The following is a 5,343-nucleotide window of genomic DNA, read 5'->3' on the forward strand; positions in this document are numbered from 1 at the left end:
ATGTCAGCTGTGGTACTAGTTTGGAAATAAAAGCTTTGGCACTTTACAATAACTGCAATAAATGCAGCCTATTAAATGAATTATAAACATGCATGTAGATTCTTTTAATGTACAAATCTTTGTCAAAAATATTTGATAAGAAACACATTTAGACAACATGTGCATAGCGCAGTACGTGTGATGTCACGACGTCATCAGCAAATTTGCGCGCGGTGCACATGCGCATTGCGAGTATGCTCAGACAGGTGTCTACGGAGTGGAAAGAAGTTGTTGCATCTGATAATTCTTCAATCGTGTAAGTAATATTTTTATTTTGTCACATTGCAAACACAAGACGTTCATCAGAGTTGGGTATTAGCGTTAGTTTCTTTGCTGAATTTATTGGGCGAGTCTATAGCATATAATTTGATGTAATATGCGCGTGTTAGTTTGTTGCACATGGCATGCTGGAAGACAGGGCTCTCAAGTCAAGTCTCACGCATTCACCGTGATACACACGCATTTCAGTCAGTTCACACGCTCACACGCCAAACCTTGTATTTCTCAGGCTGAGAAGTAATAGATAAATTGTCCTGCTTCGAGGTTTTTTGTGTACTCAACTTTACGCAGCGCCGCAAGAACTGACAAAGATGACATCAGAGTACCGCGAGAAATGTTGCGGAAGAGGCTGATTTCAAATCGCTCTCGCGTTACTCTGATGTCATCCATATGTCGTTTCTTGCAGCGCCTCGCCTCATGAAGTCAAGTACCTTGATCAATGACAAGTACAATTCTATAATCTACTCAAAGTGCTCTATTTTCATGTACTAATTTTGTACTTAATATAGCCTACATTTTTTGTTCCTTAGTACATATGAAATATGCTAAAATCTAATTTAAAAATGTATTTAGGTACCACTTGTAATACATTTGAACCCATCTTTGTATGAAAGATGAGTACAGCTTTACTTAAATTCATTTTGTAATACAAGATTATAGTATGTTAAATGCATTTCACTTCATATTCATGACATCTCAAACACGGAGGAAGATATTTTGAGGAATGTTTGTAACCCAATCTTTAATGAGCCCCATTCACTTCCAAAATAAGAAAAAGAATACTTAGTCCCTTCTAATTGAAGCTGCCATATTTAGTTTTTTTTTATGTCCTGTTTATATGAAATATAGTTTAATTTTTTTTAGGTAGCAGCAACTGCAGCTTACATGGAATGAGGATTATCGGATTCATCTACACTCACTGATCATCCAAGGTAATTTGGATACAATGAATACAAACTATTTTTTGTTTTCTTTTGTAATGATTAATTTTTTTCTAGTGTTATCTGTTTTTTTGTTGTTGTTTACACAAGGTACATACACTGCAATAAAGAGCTCAAGTAAATAAGTAAATTTACTCTTCGTATAGTCGAATAATCCAAAAAAGATCATTTTAAATTATTTTTTATTCACTTAATTTAGATTGAAGCTAGACAAAATTTCTTGTCATTTTTCTTATCTTATATTCTGCATCTTGATTTAAGAATTTTAATATATTTAGACTGGAAAAAAGACAGAAATACTAAGCTCTTCTTTGTAGTGCATGCCATGAACCATACTGTCACAACCATTATTAATCCAAGTTTAATTTATATAGGTGAATTGATGACCTCAAGCAAATGGATGTTGTTGTCATCTGAAGAGAAGGTTGTCCTGGGCCCATGTTTAGAGGCATTTGGGGCATATCTGACACATATCAGAATCAAGCTGCATGCACACTTGAGTTTATTCAGAGGTAATTCAGAGCATAAACTCTTAACAAATATCTATTGTATACTTGCAAGTTTTTTTGACTTCTAGGTTAAGTTTTTTAGTTAGTGACTTCTTTTTTCAGGGGAGCAAATTCAAAATATGTGTTTGTTGCGTCATGTGAACCATGTGCATCATGTGTATTGTCAAAATGAGTGCCTGCTGAACACGCATCAAAAGGGTTTATGATAAAAGTGCAAACTCTAGAGCAGATACTAATAACTATAACACTACAACCACTGCTTTATGGGTTGAAATTAGTCAAAATAACAAATACATGGACATTTCTCGGCGAACTTGATGCACGTTACAACTGTATTTTACCATGCACAAACAAATGCCATAAGATTTAAATATATGAAATTCAGAATTTAAATGAATGTGTATTGATTTGTACAAATGGAGACATGTATGTGAATAAAAATGTTAATTTTTTTTGTTATGTATTTATATATATCCTAATTTGCCCATGCAAAAAAGGAGATGTGCATTTGTGGATCAGGTGACACGCCTGCATTTATCCCGTTCTGTTCATTTGGATTTTGAGATTTCCATTTTGCCGTTTAAAGCATTTTATGAGCCAAATACAAACAACTATCAATGAATGAACCAAACAAATGCGTTTCATTTTGTGTTGGAATTTAATTATGTGCATCAAACAGGATGAATGCACATGCATTGCCTGGTTCACAAATGCACATTAGTGGTTTTGTTTTTGCATGCACAAATTGGGATATTTGTGAATTTCAGTGATTATATTTTTTATTAGTTTATTACAATTTGTGTATGCAAAAACATCAATGTGCATTTGTGAATTAGGCGATGTACATGCATTCATCCTGTTTGGTTAAATACAAACCACGCAACAAAAGTAGCAAAATTTGAATGAACCAAACATGTGAATTTACATGTATCACCTGATTCACAAATGCACATCAGCATTTTTGCATGCACAAATTGTGATATAATGATACAAAATTTAATCACTGAAATTCACAAATGTCTCTGTTTGTACAAATCTATGCACATTCATTTGAATATTGAATTTTACGGACACAAAAATGAAATGCATTTGTTTGGTTTATTCATCGATAGTTGTTTATATTTGGCTCATATAATGCTTTACATGGGGAAATGAGTCTCAAAATCCAAATAAACAGAACGGGATAAATGCAGGCGTGTCACCTGAACCACAAATGCACATCTCATTTTTTGCATTTTTATTCACATACATGTCTCCATTTGTATAAATCAATACACATTAATTTAAATTCTGAATTGTATATATTCAAATTTAAGACATTTGTTCGTGGATGGTAAAATACATTTGTACTGTGCATCAAGTTCACCAGTAAATGTGCATCTATTTGTGAATAATTTTCTAATTTCAACCCATACTGCATTGTTATAAACCCAGTATGAATTAAAGGAACTGCCCTGGACAGTTTTTATGTTTGGCAGAACTAAAACTTTAAAATCTTTTTCTAGCAAATTTTTATTTTATTGTTTTAGTATATGCTGATTTTTTATAATAAGATCTTCTGGTTGTTGTTTTTTTTTAACAGAGAAGTTGTGGGCATCAGTCCGGAAACTGGATCAAAAATTTGCTGCTGGAATGTGAGACAAATAAAGGCATGGAATGAACCCAAATGTATGAACACTGCTACGAAAACTAATGGACTTTAAATGGCTTGCCAGTTAATTCCAATGGAATTGAAGAAGAGACTCTGACAAGATTTTCAAGTTTGTGTTTAATTTAAAAGTTTATCTTCATAGATAAGCAATTTAAAGGTAGGCACAGTTAAAACTATTTCTTGTGTGTTTGTTTAAACTGTAAATTTATGACTGAAGTTTGGTCACTATGTAGTAATGTGTTCCTTTGTGGTTAATTAAATGCTGCAGTGCTTAGTGGTATTCGTTGTTGTATTTCCAAGGCTAAAGCCTTATTTTGTGATCTGCATTGTATTGGAGAGTTTTGGAAACTAATACTTATTATCTTAATGCATTGGAAAGTTTTGGACTATTGAACAATAAATGCATTTGGCTACATCTGTGATTTTCTGTTATTTTAAGTGTTTTAGTTTACATTACATGAAATGATTTACAGCAGTTAAAAAAAATTACAGTATTTTTTTTTTACAGTGTAGGCTACCATGACACAAGTTGCAGCTCCAAAAACATTTCTTAGTCAAGTTGTATAGCTACAAGCAGCACAAAACCAAAGAAGTGGATTTGATGAAGTCATGTTGTAGTATTGCTGAACAATGTTCACCAGTTAGAGATTGAGGTGGAATGTGAGTTAACAGTGGACGTGGTCTTACTTTGCAGCAAGAGCAAAACCCTAAAAGTTTCAATGCTGAAGAGGGATACATTTAAAACACTATAAATTTACTGATTTATGTAATTTTACTTACATTTCTACAGAAAAATAATCAATAAAACATTTACAGAAATTTTCTGTAAAAATAATTTTTTAATCTGTAAAAATGAACGGCAAATTTCTGTGAAAATTAACGGCAAATGTCTGTGGAAATTAACGGCAAATGTCTGAAAATTAACGGCAAATGTCTGTAAAAATTAACGGCAAATGTCTGTGGAAATTAACGGCAAATGTCTGTGGAAATTAACGGCAAATGTCTGGAAATTAACGGCAAATTTCTGTGAAAATTAACGGCAAATGTCTGTGGAAATTAACGGCAAATGTCTGAATATTAACGGCAAATGTCTGTAAAAATTAACGGCAAATGTCTGTGGAAATTAACGGCAAATGTCTGTGGAAATTAACGGCAAATGTCTGGAAATTAACGGCAAATTTCTGTGAAAATTAACGGCAAATGTCTGTGGAAATTAACGGCAAATGTCTGAATATTAACGGCAAATGTCTGTAAAAATTAACGGCAAATGTCTGTGGAAATTAACGGCAAATTTCTGTGGAAATTAACGGCAAATGTCTGAAAATTAACGGCAAATGTCTGTGAAAATTAACGGCAAATGTTTGTGAAAATTAACGGCAAATGTCTGTGAAAATACATTTTTGATCTGTAAAAATAGTATGAATTGCCTTTAAAAAACATAATTTTGATGTGATTGTTAATTACAAGGAAATACTGTCATTTTAATGGTAAATCTTTAAATAACAGAAAATATCTGTAAAACAAAAGCATTTTACTGTTTAATGAAAAAATTGGAAAATTCTGTAAAAATATACAGAATATTACCTGTAAAAAAACGTTTTTTTTTTTACAGTGTAACATCCTCAACTAATATTAAAGCAGACACTTTTAAATGAATATTTTCTATCAAAATAATGTATTATTTAATCATACATTTGTCATTTTATGTGTTTTCATAAAGCACAAAAGATTTTTGATCTTTACTTTTTCGATAACTCGAAAAGCTGAAATGCTTTTGTTTCAATGAGCTGGCCAAAGATTGCGGATTTAATGAGAGGATGAGTATTATTATGTGCTCAGATCACATCATCATATGTCAGATGTGATTGTAAAGATGATTGCACATTGTACGCATGCCTGTGAGGTGACCGATGATGAGGTCAGG

The 5,343-nt window shown here is 32.4% G+C and overlaps 1 long non-coding RNA gene across 1 annotated transcript; it reads left to right on the forward strand.

The window, feature by feature from the left end:
* The first annotated feature begins 238 nt into the window (after positions 1 to 238).
* Positions 239 to 5,010, forward strand: LOC135789158 (uncharacterized). The gene is made up of 4 exons (XR_010547497.2): positions 239 to 295; positions 1,183 to 1,250; positions 1,634 to 1,771; positions 3,351 to 5,010. It is a non-coding gene; the product is annotated as an uncharacterized lncRNA (long non-coding RNA).
* Positions 5,011 to 5,343: the final 333 nt, after the last annotated feature.

Source organism: Paramisgurnus dabryanus, chromosome 13 (genome assembly GCF_030506205.2).
Source record: "Paramisgurnus dabryanus chromosome 13, PD_genome_1.1, whole genome shotgun sequence".
Lineage (NCBI taxonomy): Eukaryota > Metazoa > Chordata > Actinopteri > Cypriniformes > Cobitidae > Paramisgurnus > Paramisgurnus dabryanus.